Consider the following 17,851-nt stretch of genomic DNA (forward strand, 5'->3'; position numbering starts at 1 on the left):
ACAGACGTACACAGGGCATGAAATGAGAACGTGAAATCTACTCTATTATGCCTCATATGTACAGATATTGCCTTTGAGAGTGAACTTTCAGGCCTGAAATTATGATAGTCATTGCAGATCTTGATCTTGTTGTTCCCTTAAAGCACCTAGTTTTGCAGAGCAGGGCAAAAATGAGATTGTATATTGCAGAGTTAAAATGGGTGGAGAGGTGGCATTTTGCTGTAGGCAAAGACATTTACATGCAGCAGGACTTCATTTTTGATATGCGACACTTGTATGTCTGTGTAAAAGAGCGGGAAGGAACTGGTTGTGGAAAAAAGCTGCATCATAGCATTTTGTATATAGATTCAGATACTCAGCACAGTCTCCTGGTGTGTCAGCCGTATTGCGACCAACATGCAATTTCAGCAAAAAAACACACAGAGTAGCATGGAATCTGGTGCGCTGAGAGGTATCGCCCTCGCTAGGCTTCTTTTTTGCGGGGGTGGGGGGGGGGGGGGCGGTACCGTCCTCCATCGCGACCACCGATGGTCTCAATGGTAATCCTAGCACTGATCGCAAATGCATTTGCATGATTGCCTGCATTCAACTTTGCAATTGTGATCCTTGCTGAATCAGGCCCTAAGACAGTTTACCGAATATACTTTATCAGTGAATAGTGATAGTTTGATCAAGATCGTGACAAATGGATAAAAAGTACATTAAGGCTGCAGCCCATTTGATATTAAACGACACAGCAGCAGTAGAAAATAATTATCAAGCACAGGTTCCTCAGCTGGAATATAGAATATATCCTTTTTATAACTTGCAATTTTTACAGCTTTCTTTTTGCAAGTTTTCTTCTTTTCTTGATAGGTGATGCTCCCCACACTGCTTATACATTCATTTAATGACTGCAAAGCTGATTCAGTCCTGCATGTTGCCACTTCTGTGTCACTTTCCTCATCAGCTGATGTGCTTGGTCCTTTCTCAGCAGTTAAAGAATCCCTTTTAATTTGTTTCCTACAGTTATCACAAATCATTTCATCACTTTGACACGTGGCTGTATTTTAATCACCCATGGTAGCATCTTCCTTAATTGTTTTCTACTGCTGCTATGTCCTTTAATATCAAATGGGTTGCAGCACTGAGCCCTAATGTACTTCTTATACATTTGTCATGCTTTTGATCAAACTAATACAATTCACTGATAAACTGTAATAGATAAACAGGTTCCCAAACGCGGTCCTCCAGACACCCCAACAATTCAGGTTTTAAAGATGTTTGATTCAAATCAAACTGAGGTACTAATTAAGTCACCTGTGGTCAAGCATGGATATCCTTAAAACCTGGACTGTTAGGGGGCCCTGAGGACTGAATTTGGGAACCTCTGAGATAAACTGCCTTAGTCCCTTACATCATACTTGCCTAGTCTCCTGAAAACGGCTGGGAGCCTCACGAATATCGGATGGAAACCGGACCCCCGGAAAGGCAGGCAAGCCTCCCGGCCTGCAACCTCTCCCCCGGACCACCTTGCAGCTCCCCCACAAACCCCTGCACACACTGAATCGTATCATCATAGCCCCGCACCCTGCTTCCCAAAGTCGGTAATCTCGGCATTGTGTAGTGGTGGCAGGGCCAAAATGATCGCATGGTCACGCCCCCGCTCCGCTTCTAGCCATGCCCCCTATGCCAACCTGGCTGCCCCCTCCTGAAGGCAAACATGCATTGTATTACTAGTTCTCAATGCAGAAGCTACAGGCAGACTGAGAGGTGCAAACCATCGATGGTTCGCTATAGATTGTTATTGTACCATCAATGGTGACCGTCGATGGAAAACCACCGATGGCCATCCCTAGAACATAGACACTACAAGACTACTTGCCAGTTGCATGGTTAGTGCAAGAAGGGTTGAACTGCCCTATTTAATATTTTTTTTACCCCTGTTCGCAAAGGCTTCCCAAAATGCAACTTATACCAAAGAGAGATTGTTTTTAAGTGTATAACATTCTTTATGTACAAAAATTAAACATACACTTTTTTAGATATTCAAGGTTAAAGGTCACATCATGTGACCTTGAAATGTAAAAGTCAAAATGTAACTATAAAACAAATTTTTGTGAAAACTCTGGTCCCTTAGCTTCAAAACAAGACCAACATGAAAGTTTTACCACAATTAGAAGCAAAATTATGATTCGTGTTAGTTGACCTTGCAAGCATAAATATTTTTTTGTCATGTTTGCAACCCTGTAGAATGAACACCGTGCATCACTGAGGGCTAAAATTTTATATATGAAAGTTACTTTATGCCGTCAATCATCCTACCTAATTTCATGAAAAACTTGAGACGGTCGGGTTGGAAGCTGTGATGATTTGGCATGGAATGAACAATATAAAGACACATCTGTATAATAAAGAAAGTCCCAACATTTCCTCCCCATTAGAATAATTTTAAGTCATAAATGAGGCAGAGAGCAAAGAAGTTGAATAACAAAAATATCCTAAATGAATAAAAAGGGTTGAACTAAAATGGTAGCAGGCTGGATGATTTTGCACAGTGCACATCTTCAGATTCTACAGCTTCTCCACAAATCTAGTTTGCAATCACCTCTCCTGGGTCTCTATTTTTTAACATTATTTTTACTAAAATAAAGTGAAAAAGGGTGTTTTCACACCCTTTTCACTTTATTTTAGTATCACCTAAAGTTACTAAAGGGCATTTGGAGTAGAATTCATAAAATTCTACTCCAAGCCCTAATTATCACTTATTTTTAGTAAGCAGATCGCATTTCCCATAATTGTAATGGGAAATGTGATCTGGCCAAAGTTACTAAAAATAAATTGTGAAAAAAAAATATCCCGGGGAAAGCCCTGTGAAAATAATGCCACCTGGAGGTGGCGTTATCCAGGGGCTTCCCCAGTTACCGGACTCCTGCTCTGCTCTAACGGGCAGAGCAGAGCCCGGAGCCGGCCCCAGTGATCAGCTGTGTTGCACTGGGGCCCGGTCGTCACCTGACTGGGTCCCAGTGCAGGATGGGATGTCAGCTGACTGTAGCCATGGAGGACATCACAGGAGCCCCGATCACTGCAGGTAAGTGTAATTAAGGGAGGGGGGGAGGGTCTGCGATTGCAGGGGCGGGGCTTAGCGACTTGTCGGCGCATGCGTCGGCACTTGTCACGGTATTTTTTGCAAAAATACCGTGATAGGTGTGTGGAGGGGATTCACAGGGACAGAGCTTTATCGCAAGCTCTGTCCCTGCAAGGGATTTTTAGTAAATCCCTGTGATATCACACTACAATCTGCATTCAAACTGCGGATTGTAGTAAATAGAGCCCCTGGAGTGAAGAGTAGGCATTCATCTTGATGTGTGCTGGATGGACCATCTAGGCGTACCAAAGCAAAGTGTTATGTACAGCAAATCATAAGTTAGGTCTAGAGCAGTGGTGTCAAACTCGGGCCCCTCAGCTGCAGTGGAACTACACATCCCAGAGTTTTGCTATTAGGACATGCTAAAACTGTGGCAGAGCATGCTGGGATATGTAGTCCCACAGCAGCTGGAGGGCCCGAGTTTGACACCACTGGTCTAGAGTAACTTACAAAGACAATGAAGGGCGGTATCCAATTAGCAAAGGTAAATTGCCGCTGCTAATGGATCCTCTGGGGGCTATCCAATTAGCCCTGAAGTCCGGCCTAGTGAATATTTACAGTATATGTATTGTCCTGAAAAAAATGTGTTTATATATAAAGTATACTAATAATGGAAAAATTCATAATTCTTTATTATAATTAATAAGGACAGAAAAACACTATACCATGGTCAACCTGTTTTGTGTATTTTATTTGCTAACTTTTATTTAAAAAAAAATTGTCAACATGTACTCTACAGCGCTTTTGGGGAACAAGCACAGTAATAAAACAAAGCTATTTGGATATTAACAGACAAATCTGTAAGAACTCTGCTTGCAATCTTTGGGTCGAACTCAATTCAGTGCGATGTTGAATAGCCGCGGAAGGGAGCTCCCGCAGCTATTAAATTCAACGCGCTGTTAGCGTTGTCTGGAATATGCCGGTTATGGTGACTTAATCTGGCTGTTAAGGGGCGGTAACAGTCATTCTCTGACTAAAGTGCCGGGCGTGCGGCTGCTAGCGCCGCACTAAACCGGCAAACAGCTGCGCGCCCGGCACTTTTGTTGGATTTCACCTCACATCCCCAGAGGTGTGCGAGAAGAAGAAACCCTTTAGCCGCCCAAACAGTGTCTTGAATTGAATAGCTCCCTCCTGCAGCTATTCAACATCGAACTGAATTGAATTCAGCCCTTTATTTGTTAGATTAAAGTGCTTTCACATGGCAGAGGGTACAAATGCCCTATTGAATAATGTGGGTCAGTACGCCAGCTGTAAATCACAACATTTTAAAAAAGGACACCCTGTATTAGTGGCTCTTTTTTTTAAGCCACAAATAATATATACTTTATTATGGGGACAAATATCTATATTATCTTGGAACTCACAACCCAGGGGTACCAGAAATGCTATTCAAAATTGGGCCAGTTAGGTCTAGGAAGGGGGTGCTGAAACAGGACCGATCCAAAAAGGTAATTTATTTTAATTATTTTTTTAAATTTCCCTAAATGGTACAGGCTAGATTCTTGTGGACTAAATGTTTACATACTGTAATTTTTAACCCTCCACCCCCCTCAAAAAAAAAAAATTGGGACAGTGAGGTGTGGTTTAAAATGGTGGTTTCCTGGCGAGTTTTACTCTATTACAGTGGTTCTCAAACTCGGTCCTCAGGACCCCACACAGTTCACGTTTTGCAGGTCATCCAGCAGGTGCACAGGTGTAATCATTACTCAATGTCACATTTTAAAAGGTCCACAGGTGGAGCTAGTTATTTCACTTGATTCAATGTGGAGACATGGAAAACATGCACTGTTTGGGGGGGGGGGGGGGTCCTGAGGACCGAGTTTGAGAACCTGTGCCCTATTACATAAGGTGATTTGCAACTTTCTGGAAAATCACCATTTCGACAAAATTAGAAGGCTACTGCATTCCCCTTCAGGTGTCAAATTTATGGTGATATAAAAGGAAAGAATTAGAAGAGTTTTTAAAAAAAAAAAAAAAAAAAAAAAAAAGAAGTATAGCAAGCAAATAAAACTAAAAATCATCTGAAGTTGTGAATTTCTACATACAAATAATAGATCAAATACATTAACAGTAATGATTTTAAAATGATTTCACTTGGTTAAATGCATGACTGTTAGCCACAGGAGTTTATAAGCTTTCCCAGGATAAAAGTAAAACTAATTGGGGCCCAAAATTAGTGAGCGAAGGGAGAGTACTCCAAAAAGAGTTTAGCCACAAACATTAAAATGACAAAAAAAATGAAGTTATATGCCCTCAAACCAAATTTAATTAAGTCCAACAAGCTACCAGAAACTACTAAACGTAAGAGTCTTCAACAAAGTCAACATGCCATGAATACAAATTGTTCCAGTCATTAATGGAATAAAGAATACAGAGTTGTTTGGTGTTATCCTCTAATAATAATAACTTTAAATCTCTACTAGCATGATCTCTTATGGACATACTCAATTGGCAGCAACGTTTTCCTGCAAAAAAAAAAAAAAAAGAGTGGGCATCTCAACTAATTTTCTATTAACAAGGGTATGTGCGCTCCCGATATTTGTGGAAACCAATAGGGAGAGAAAAAAAACAAAACAAGTCTCATTTTTTTTCTCAGGCAAAACCCCACTGGAATTTTTTTTTTTTTTAAATGGGGAGCTGTCTGTACACCCACCATCCACAAAAAAACATTGGGTAACAGTAATAATGTTTATTACTGTCCCAAAGAAAAATAAATTGTTCTTTAAAAATGCAGCAAATGTGCATTTTTTTTAGTAAAAAATTTATGGAAAGCAAATTTTTTTTGCTTTGTTACAAACGAATAAAATGTAAAAAAAAAATAAAAAAAAATAAAAAATAAAAAATTGATTTTTGGGTACTTTTAGGCCAATGAAAATGAAAATAAAAATGTTGAAAAAAAAAATGTACGTAAGGGAATTATTTTTGTTTACATTTGGGGTGCATAAATGAATGAAAAAGATGATTTTTAGGTAATTGGACCAATCACACAACTTGAAAACTAAGAGTTGACAATGGGGTCCTGAAGGGGTCCCCCAAACACACAAACATTTTAAGCTTATAACAGGGATTTTTTTATTTTTTTTTAAACCTGCTCTGGGGCTGCAAGAACATAGCCTCTGTAATTCCTTTAAAAATTACTGTCACTGACTTTCTACCCGGCAACTGAATATGACAAACCTTGCGCCTTGGTTTTTCTAAGTTTGCCTGCAACTGGATATGACCCTTAGAGTTATATATAGTTACAAAATGATGAAGGTTGTTATATTTCCTCAGTAGTCAAATAGCTGACAGAACTTGTGATGTACAATATGATTATCATCTAAACCTGTCATTATCACAGCAAAATTTAAAGATCCTCACTATAATTTTGTATTTAAAAACAATAAATTTAACAATAATTACATGAAATTATAGAATACTTCTCATATGAATTGTAAAATGTCAACATTGTATTATTTAACATTATTTACCATCTATTCTTTTTATCAATTATTGCAAAGAGCTTGCATTTTGTTATATGAATGTTGTCTTGAAAACACTTCAATTTTAAATTGTTTATTAAATAAAGTGGTCATACTAATTTGAAGTTGATTAAACTTAATGACCAAAAGTTTTGGGGTGTTTTTTGTACCACAATGCATTATGTGGGTATTTTTTTTTCTGTGCAGCATATTGCACAGCTTTTAAAAACATTTATCTTATTTGCAAATGTTTTAACCACTACTGCAAAAATGTTGCACTAGTTACTCAGTGTTATGTGAAATCTGTGTTTTTGATTCTTTGATACATCAAATGCAGTGCCAAATTCCTGTATTTAGCAATTAGTTCATTTACTACAAAAAAAAAAAAAGTTTTTTTCACTAATAAGTAATGTTTTCACTTTGTTTTTTACATTTAGCAGCTGGGCCGGGGACCCGGTCAAGATGGCAGCCGTAGCACTGAAGGGGTTAACCCTCGTGCTGAGGGTACATTCTGAACAGACCAATCTGCTCTATGCAAGATTTTCAAATGTGTAGCATTGCTAGGCGCCAATTTTAAATGTATTACTGGCACTAATTGTTTAAAAATTTTATGTTGTGGATGCACCATAAGCCCAGACTAGCCTTGGCAGCTGCAGCAGTGTAGAGGATTGTACACAAAGCTGCTATAGCCAGGACGTGGTCATGGTTGGAGGGCTGCATGCCGAACGCTGGGGACTGGGAGTATAGTTCTCGGCAACCCAGCATTGTAAGGGTTAACTCCCCACTACTCAGTGCAGCGAGGCATCAGGTAAACCCCTGTGCACAAAGCCACTACAAGGCAATTGGTGTTCATTCTAGCACCCGTCACAACCCGTGAAATTCCTCCTGCCTGGGATGTCGCTTCTAGAATACTCTGCTGACGCAACAAACTGCTGTGATATAGACCAGAGTGTGCTAGAAGCACCAGAGCAGAGAGCGACACCCTAGGCAGGAACGAGGAACTGCACGGGATGTGACATGTGCAGAGTGCTACACTTATTATTATCCTTTATTTATATGGCGCCACAAAGGTTCCACAGCGCCTTACACAGTACTTAAATGAGCACACAAGAAAAACAGTACAAAACAATGCAGGACAAGGACATGGCTTATAAACATAGCTGCATAACACAAGCAGCAGGGCGTCAGCAACCAAGTGTTAGGTGCCAACTGGAGAGTTAGGAGTACATGATAGTATAAGTAGGGGAAGGAGAAGCATGTGAGGGATGAAGGCCCTGCTCACGAGAGCTTACCTTCTGAATGAACACAATGAGTGTTGCACACTAGGGGACAAGGAAAAGCTGGCTCCCAGTGCAAAGAGGGGACCAGGTGCCACACAGCCAAGACCAAGTCTGGCGGCTGTGGGAGTGTAAATGAAGAGCCACTGCAATCAGTACTTAGGGCCTGATTCAGACTTGGGAATAGAGTGAGATCTCTCTCAACTGATCATCTTGGTAAAACCATGCTGCACTGCAGGTTGGGCATATTTAAAATGTGCAGAGAGATTTAGATTTGGGAGGAGTGTTTCCAAACGGATATCTAAATTGTTGAGTAATAATATAGCTGTGCAGTATTTCTGGGCTACATGCAAAAGTAGCCAGTATTTACCCCACATGTAAAAATATGTATGTTTTTACACCCCTTGCATTGCAATATGGTTTGTTCAGGTTCACAGTTGAGAGAGATATCTCACTATTCCCAACTCTGAATCAGGCCCTTAGTCCCAGATTGCAGGGCTGTGTTAGCAAAGCCCAGTGCCAATCGCTGGGCACAGAATATAAAAACAAAGAAATAAAATATTTACAATGTTATAAACTGTATGTGCGGTACTGAGTCAGGAAAGCAGATCCCGAGCTTAAGTGCTGCCGTGTATAAAACCCGATGCTGTGCACAGAAGCAGAGAGTTATTTCATTAATGTATTTATGTTTAATGTGAAATGTGTACTTAATAAGAAAAGTTGCACTTACCTCAACCCTGGTGGTCTAAGGGTTTCTTAAGCCCCCCCCCCCCCCCCATGGGCTGATCATTTCCCTAACCCCCTCCCAGAATCAGAATGGCCTCCCATACAGCCTCCTGCAGCAGAATGGCATAAGGAGATGCAGGGAGAGCTAGCCAGCATAAATAGCTAATGGTTTTCTTGGAGCTCCAAAGAGTTCACACTCGGTGGTCAGGAGACTACTGTTTGGGGATCTTTAATCCCTGCCTCTGGATCCCAAATTTACCAGAGAAGATAAGATCCCCTAGCACAATCTTGGAAGTGAGGTCTAAAGGGGGTTATCCATTAGGCGATTTTAACAAGCCATTGCACGATAACGACGTCGTTATCGTGCAATCGCTTGTAAATCGCGCATGCATTTGGCATGTTTTGGTCGGAAGCGACCAGCGATGCACGTGCCTGCTGGTCGCTTCCGACACCCAACATCGCCCGTACATGCTGGTCAACCTGACGGTCTCGACAGGTTCAGCATGAGCGGGGATGGAGGGATGTGCCTGGACTGAACGAGTGAACGTTCAGTCCAGGCACATCACTAGATATACAAACGAGAGCACGACTGGAATGTCGTAATTGTGCTCTCATTTGTATATCTATTAGTGGAAACCCGCCTGTAGAGATCACCCCCACTCCCCCTGAGACTCCAGATGTGCCAGCACCTGGGCTGCAGTTAACTGTTCAGGTGGTCTCAGACAGGAGAGACCATTCCCCTCTATCCATGATTAGGAACAAAGTTAAATGCATACATGCACCTAGCTTGATTGGTTAAGAAACAGAGGACGGGCTTACCCGTAAACCCTGAATGTATATATTCTCAGAACATCTAGGATTGTGCTTCTGTGACATCTGTATGCTGCAATTGTCCCAAGCACCTTGTCTTTTTAAAGATGTTTTGAGCAATAAACATCTTAACTTAAGACACTTCTGCTGGTATTTTGTAACTCCCAGAATAGTGCCAAATGTTATTCCATTCTCCAGCTGTTCTGGATCGAGCCCAGTGTCTCCAGACTGAAACCCTTGCCAGCTACCCTGTGCAGACTTGTCCTCAGTGAGGGACCAATGGGTATTAGCCAACACTACCCAGGAAGAGTTACAGCAGCGTGTCCACACATACTCAGAAGTAGGTGGATCCAGGAGCCGATGGTAGGAGCCTGGGAAAAGGAGTTCCAGGTGCCAGTGTAGTAGCCTGGGTGGAACTAGCGGTTCCAGGTGCTGGTATAGGAGCCTGATAGTGGCAGTGAGTTAACTGCCCACTACGCAGTGGTTGGAGAGACAGTAGTAAGCAATTACTGGCGGTGAGAGGGAATCCCTAGGAGTGGTGAGGTAAGCCCTCTCCGTGACAGGTCCCCACCCCTTATTCATCAGTGACAACAATCTGTGATCGCCTGGTGGAACAAGATCATGCGGGTGCAGCAGTACATACTGTATTAGCACCAAACACATTGTTAATTTATCTTGCATGTTCTGGTGCTACGTGGTTTTACTTTATAGCAGGAAAATTGTTTATAGTTGCATATTAAAGGATGCAGCAAGTCAAGATGCATGTAGTACAGATGGAACAGAAAATAGAAATCCACTGACATGTACTGGATATTAAATTATATTATACCACATAATTATGCACCTCATTTTTAGCCAAAATAATTACCTTGAAAATGCGTACATATACATGTACTACTGTATACAGTATAAGAGACTATGAAAGTATACTTTCCCTCTACCTGAGACATATTTGGAAGCACACAGACCATTTCCATTGGGGAAGTCCAACATGAGACACTCATGTGGTAGTTGGTGTGCAGCAGTGCTAGCACCAGACACTGGTACCTAGAAGTGAACTGTACTGCAATGCTGCCCACTGCAAGCATCAGGCACTGCTATCTGGTATGTTACTTCTGGTTAATACCAGCTGGTGCTTGGCATATCACGCAAGTGTCACAGCATAACACTGGGACACATTTATAAAAATAAACAAAAACACTCACATCTACATGGAAAACTGCACCACAACAAAATACTATAAACCAACACAAATTTCCAAATGCACAAACAGTTGTTATAAAAATTATCCTGAATAGAAATTCTCTCTTGTTCTAAACCAAGTTGGCCCTGAAGCAGGATTAGTGCCTTAATAGCAACAGTTTTCTGTCACATGTACCATTTGGTATGCGTTCGACATCCCCGTGGTCTGGATGCCGACGCTTACCTTACTGGCGCCAGAATCGTGGCGCCGGCAGCCCAACCGCGGGGATGCCGAAGGTAAGTAACGGGGTGAGGTTGGAGGGTTAGGTATTAGGGGGAGGGTTAGGTTTAGGGTGCGGGAAGAGAGGGTTAGGTTCAGGCACCAGGGGGGCAGCGGGGGGGTTTAGGGTTAGGGTAGGGAGAAGGGGAGGGTTGGCATACCGACCACAAAGTGTCGCTATATTAACCCTGTCGGGATCCAGACGTCGGGATTCTGACCGCCTGGATCTCGTCTTACATACCAATTCCGTACCATTTAACCTGCCATAAAGCTGTACTATATGATAGATATATCGCCTGCTCTTTTAAATGGGCAATATATCTATAGTGCATCGTCGGGTGTGTACAGCAGATATGTCTGTGAACAACGTCGTTCACAGACATCTGATCTGTTTTGCAGTACAGCAGATGGCCGACATATCTGAAAGATATATCGGCCATCTGCTGATGTATACAGGCATCCCACCGATCGCCCGTACACATGCTGCGGCACCAGGCGGTGATTGACAGCTCAACTGGGCGGGCGATTTACATGCCCATTTGAGCTGTCAAGCCTGGCACATCCGGCAGTCGAATTGGTAAGTGTGTATACACTTACCAAATCGACAGATAGGTCAGCGGGTAGACTTAGGGGGTCATTCAGACCCACTCGCAAGCGGCAGTACGCTCGCAAGTGGGTCGATGTTCCCCACTGCGCATGCGCACGACGGAGGGAGCTCCGTCATGCGCGAGACCCGGACTGCGACAGCCAAGCTGTCGCTCCGGGTCTCGCACCAAAGGGGGCATGCTGTCGATGTTGATTGACAGCACGCCCCCTTTGGTGGGAGTGCCGGGGGCTTGCCTGCCAGACGGAGGCGTTCCCATGGGAACGCCTACCGTCTGAAGCCGGCCCCACTGACATCACTAGTGATGTCACTGGGAGTGATTTTGGCTCTGATAGAGACAAAATCACTCCAGGGCTTGAGGCAGGGAGACCCTACCGCAGGGTCTCCGTCGCAAGTCCGATGGTCGCGATGGTCAAGACCATCGCGACCATCTTTTTGGACGCTCGTAGATGCTGTGGGTGGTGACCCACAGCTATACGAGCGTCCAGGAGGACACTCCATTTTAATGGAGGAGGGCCCTGATTCAGAGCGAGCGCTCTGGTCAGAGCGTCCGGCTCTGAATCAGGCCCTTAGTGCGTACCCAGCTTTAGTCTCACTCTTTTTTGCACTATGTTGCAGTGCGCACAGGAAATTATCTACTGTGAGAATTGCAATTGCAAATGATCCCATTTGCAAATGACTTTCATAAATGACCCTCCATGTCTCATGTTTATATGGTTTATGCTAGAACTATTCAACTAAGGGGAATTCGATTAGCCGTTGTCATTTACTGTAGGCTAATTGATAACCCAGGGCTATTCAATTAGCCCCAAAGTGAGGCCACCGGCAGCATCAATCTGGGATTTTTTTCACGACTGCACAGGCAGTGAAAAAAAAAAATCCCTGATAACTAAGTGGTTAATGGGTGCCGCGACCCTGTTAACTCGCAAATCTGTGAACTTCTCATAAGTTCTGTGTGTTCAAGTGTTATCGTCTATTAATACGTCAATTTATCGGGCGTTAATAAAAAGGTATTTGGTGCAAAAGGTAGCCTAATTGAATAGCCTCAGGCTATAAAGCCCGAGGCTACCTCAGTTTTTTTTACCCCGGCTAAGTTATCAGGAATAATTGTAGTGTTCTCTCTAGCTCCGGAAGCAGACAGGGCGCTGGAGCTAGAGAGGGCACTTCGGCGCACCCGAAAAGGGTGCGTGGCCATTGAAAAGGGGACGTGTCTATAAGACGCATCACCTTTTTGTCACTCTTGGAGGCGTGCCCAGCACTTACAGACACGCCGGGCAACCCCCAAGCGCTGCTGACATGTAGAATAGATGCTGGGCACATGCGCCCAGTGTCTACGCGCCCAGTGTCTACTCACCGGCGGTGACCGGGTCACCGCACATTTCCCGACCCACGGGTGAAGACGGCACCCGTAGGCTGTCTTAATGGTGCGCTGCGTGGAGAGGGCAGGGCGCTTTTTGCCTAGTGGGAACGCTATAATTGAATAGCGCCCTTCGAACTAGAGTGGACAACTCTGAAAAGTTTGGGAGATTTGGGGAGGCTGAATATTTGAGTTTTAATATAAGAACACAAGTTTAAATATATTACAAATATATCATCAGAGCCACACATGCCTCTTTATATGCCATCAGACTCCTCCTCCGCAGGACACCAGCATTTGTCACACATCCCCATTCCCACCAGCTTGTCACACATCTGCATACACAGTAGCTACTGACTGCCCCCTTTTACATCGACAGCTCAGTCCCCTGCATCTCTCCAGCTCAGCCCCCTGCATCTTCCTAACATGCATAAAAAACTGTATTACTGGAAAATTATGTCCCATTTTGAGCTCACTGACCCAAGAATGGAAATAAAATGCCCTTTTACCAGACACTTAGGCAAAAGCTGGGTACACATCTATACAATCTTAATGACAATCTTGCGATTCCCAACCTGTTCTTCAGATATTGTAAGAGCGTGTACGCTCCTATGATCATGTTTTAACACAAGAAAAGGGATCGCATCTGAAGATCTGCCCTTATGCTCATCCTAAAATTAATCAAATGTGCTGGTCTTATGTTGGACAAATCAGGAACTGTGTACACACTAACCACCATTGTGTCCGATGCTTTGGCAGCAGTATAGCCTTTTATCTGTAGAGTGTGTACGGACTCAATATCTTTTCAGCAGGTGGTTTGGCGAGATCAGGATCATGAATCGCAAGACAGATTGTAAAGGTGTGTATGCATGAATCTAGATACCATCGGGACTTCCAATCACAAGTGAATTGTAAGTACCATTACATCCCAAATTTGATTGTATACAGTAGGTGTGTAGTGTTCATTGTAGGTCCGGCGCTGGACCTAGAAAGGGGCACACCTGTGCGCACCGATGGAGCATGCGCCCCTGAAAAGGGGGAGTGACCACAAGAAAAAGTGGGTGTCTTTAAGACACGTCCCCTTCTCACCACTCTTGGGGGCGTGCTCGGCACTTACGGACATGCCGGACTGACCCCCAAGCACTCCTATCTTGGTGATCACTGCACCGCTATTTTCCCCACACGCGGGGTGCCACTAAGAGGGGAAGGGCGCATTCTGCCCTTTAGAAATCGGGCAGGGTGCAGCATCCAGCTAAAACAGCCTAGCAGGAACGCTAGGTGTGTACCCAGCTTTAAACTTCTGCTTATATCTTGTGTTTCATAAAACTGCAAGATATGAGCATTATAGAATCACTCATCCTAGAAAGTAGAGAACCTCATTCTTGGGAGACCTTGCAATGGCAGACCATGGGCATATGTCAATTAGGTCTGAAAGTAAATTCAGTCAGACGCACTTTACTGTGCATGTAATCATTGTGAAAGTAAGGTGTTATTTCAGATTTGGCCAGATCACCTAGTATGTATCCACCTCGAGATAACAGAAGTCTACTGGTAGAACTCTCTACAGACCTTCTGTATAAGGCAGAGGGTTGCATTTCCTTCCGATCTCCTTATGAAAAGGAGAGCTATGGAATATTACAGTTTGGCATTTGGATTTATGTGTTTTTGAAAGTCACTTTAAACTACTGTATTGCTGCAAATACAAAAACAGAAGGGAAGGAAAACCTGATTATAAATAAACTTTCAAAACGGTAAATTAATAAACAAAACGTGAACACAAACATACAAAAGCAAGTAACGCTTATTACAAGATGCATAGCCATTTAAAACGATTATCTATGGTTTATCCAAATTATTTGTCTGTTCATGTACATGTATGGGGTCATTTATTTACAAAACCCTTTATTCAGATAAATCTAAAATATTGAAAGTGAAACAAAAGTTAATGTGTGCTTCACTTCAGTGATTTTTCCATATACTAAAGATAACCAAGTGTTTATGCCTCTAATTAATATGAGCAGTGTGCTTAACTATTTTATGAGGAGGGAAATTCCAATGGAATTTTTTTTCATTGGATTTAGTAGATTGTAGGCAGACTGTTCCATTTTACCTTTTAAACTTGAAGAATTGCTAATACCCAAACCACCACAATTATGGTATAAAGCAGCACAGGACAATACCATTCCAGCCTCCATGTAGTAGGCCAAAATTACACACACAAAGCATGCAAAAAAGTAAATGTGCTTATTCGCCCTTCAGCAGAGTTGCACACATCACTGCGACCACAACACCCATATCGATATGCTGGGATAATTAGCAGTCATTATCAGCACGCACTTGTGCTAAGCCTATCCTTGCTGCAAGAGATCCATCTGAAATCAGACAGATCTCTGTCTGCACACAACTCAACAAAGCCCACAATGCCATTAACAGGCCCTCAGTCAACTTAGCCTACACAAGAATGCTTCCTAAACACTTGGTTATGCACCTACACTATGGTATCCGGTCAGAATGACGAGAGTTATCATGTTGACATTCAATGTTGACACTAGAATGTCAACATTGTCCAACATGTCGACATGTTCTCAATGTTGATATCTGAAATGTTAGCGATAGGGGGAGAGTACTCACTAAAACACCCCTCGTCAGATGTCTCCGCCGGAACTGCTACTCATGTGACCTCTGGGACCTGGAAGACGCCAATGAAGATGCCACTATTGCCGACCCCATTTAGGTAACCACTGGGACACCAGGGACATTATGTCGACATTCTATCATGCAACATATTATCCATGTAGACATGACGAATGTCTACATGGTCACTATTGACAAGCCAAGCATGCTGACATTTCGACCATGTCGACAAAATGACTGTCAATATAACATACCACAATACAGTGAAAAATGACAAGCTTCTAGGCGCAGTGGTGGCGAACCACGGCACTCCAGCTGCTGTGGGACTACATAACCCAGCATGCCCTGCCACACAGTTTGAGCATTCCCTAATAGCAAACCTCTGGCAGTGCATGCTGGGATATGTAGTCCTACAACAGCTGGAGTGCCAGGGTTCGCCACCACTGTTAGGGTAATATCAACGACTGAAAGAAGCACGACTGCTTAAAATATATTGCTCGATTATAAACCAATATATATCATGTAGCATGTGTTGACAGAGGATGATTTTAAAGAAATGTATTTAGAAGACATTTGTTTTATCAGTCACTGCATACTATATACACACAAAAAATGTACTCCAAGTAAATAGCATCGAAAAGTAACACAGAAACTAGTCAATAAAACACCCCAATACAAAGATTTTACTAATATTTTCCTGGAAAAGCAAAATTAACAAATAATCCTCACATACTCATAATTACATAGGAACTCATGACTTGAGTGTTAAAGATATTCACTAGCAATTATATTCAGTCAACGTTTTTGTCACAACAACATTTATTGCTAAAACTAAACATTGTATCCAAAACTGGACACAAATAGCATTTGTCTGCCGACTTTGTACAAAACAAAAAAATAGCCCAGTCAGATCATAACCAAAGAGATGATAAAAAGTAGGAGTCAACTAGTAGGAAACTGACACCAAAGAAAAGTACACTGCTACCATGCTTAGAATAAACTGATGTCACAGCATATTTAATGTCACAGTCTAAAACATAGCTATGGCAACACAATGCTTTGATGGGTGTAGCACAATTATTAAATCATCCACATATTTAGATCTGATCATACAGCATAATGCTTTATAATAATATTCAAATGAACATGGAAGGACAATTATTCAGTGATCTGGCCAAGTTAGGCAGTCAGCAAATGGTGTCCAATTTATCAGCCAAACTATCTGTAGAAGTCACCATATAGGTGGCCAGGATTATAGTATGACCAATTAAAGTTGTATAAATATATCCAGGATTCTCCACATGCTTACAAACTAGTGACAGGCAAATATGTCAATTTCCATGTGATGCCATTCTGCCAAGGTTTACGTAATGAATACAAAGCCTATTAACCCTTCAACCAATAATCTGGGTATTAATCTATGTACGCTCATACCCAACAAGACCTGGTACAAACATACTACTGTTACTATAATCAGGCTGCTGACAGATGATACCTGGGTTCCCTATGAGCATTAGCACTGTACCAATATATTAGTGACACACTGTATGTGCAGAGCGGTATGGTGCACACAGTATAAGCACTCCCATCTATGTAATGAGAGAGAGCTGAGCCCACGCATTGCCCCGCATCAGCCGGGTACCTGGTCTCCTCTCCTCCCGTCTTCCGCTGGCAGTGTCGGTGTAGGACGGGTCTCGGCAGCCGTTTCTCTCCTGTCACTCGCCCGCTGGTTTATCTTCCGTCCCGGGAGCCACAAGCGGTGGAGGAGGAGGGGGCTTTGGAGACACCGAGGGGGATCCAGGGAGGACGGAAGACCGGGCAGCAGCGCCAGGACAAGGCGGAATTCTGATCCGGAAAAGGAGACTCCAAGCTTGGCGGCTGGCGGGGTACAGGGGACTCGGGTATGCGCGCCTCTCCCCCGGGACACGGCCAGGCTTCCTCCGCTGGGCGCTGTCACCTCCTCCCGGTGTGCGGGGCCCGGCGGCGCTGGGGGGGAGGGCTTCCTCTCCGGTGTGGGGGAGGGTGGGCGCTCACTGTGTCTCTCCGGCTTCTTCTCACAGCGTCAGCGCGGTTCCGCGGATGGGATGCAGAAAATGGGCAGCCGCGGCCATTTTGTTGCTAACTGACAAGAAGCCAACAGAGGGGCGTGGCAAAGCAAATTAGTTGCTGGGCTGCTAGGCGTTTGGTGCCGATCATTGGTTGGTAAGTTTCCAGGAGGGCGTGGTGTCTGGGGTGGGCGGGTAATCAGGGCGGGACGAGTAAGAGAGCATTTCCCATTCTGGCGGATAGTGAGAGGGCAGAGCGGGGCGTGTCTGAGTGACAGGCGCTGCGCACCGAGACAGGGGAGGAGCCGGGAACAACAACAGCCCTTACTCCGCCCCCCGCCTCACGGA

General features: G+C 43.5%; 1 protein-coding gene across 4 annotated transcripts in view; it reads right to left on the bottom strand.

Moving 5' to 3' along the window:
* TNRC6C (trinucleotide repeat containing adaptor 6C) overlaps positions 1–17,573 on the bottom strand; it is a 199,530-nt gene extending 181,957 nt beyond the window's left edge. For all 4 annotated transcript variants that reach the window (XM_088458798.1, XM_088458797.1, XM_088458796.1 and 1 more), the window contains exon 1: positions 17,101–17,573. The gene's annotated coding sequence lies outside the window, so the exon portion shown is untranslated. The remainder of the gene's footprint in view (positions 1–17,100) is intronic.
* Between the last annotated feature and the right edge of the window lie 278 nt (positions 17,574–17,851).

Source organism: Taudactylus pleione, unplaced genomic scaffold, assembly GCF_031769625.1.
Source record: "Taudactylus pleione unplaced genomic scaffold, aTauple2 ptg000851l, whole genome shotgun sequence".
Taxonomy (NCBI): Eukaryota; Metazoa; Chordata; class Amphibia; order Anura; family Myobatrachidae; genus Taudactylus; species Taudactylus pleione.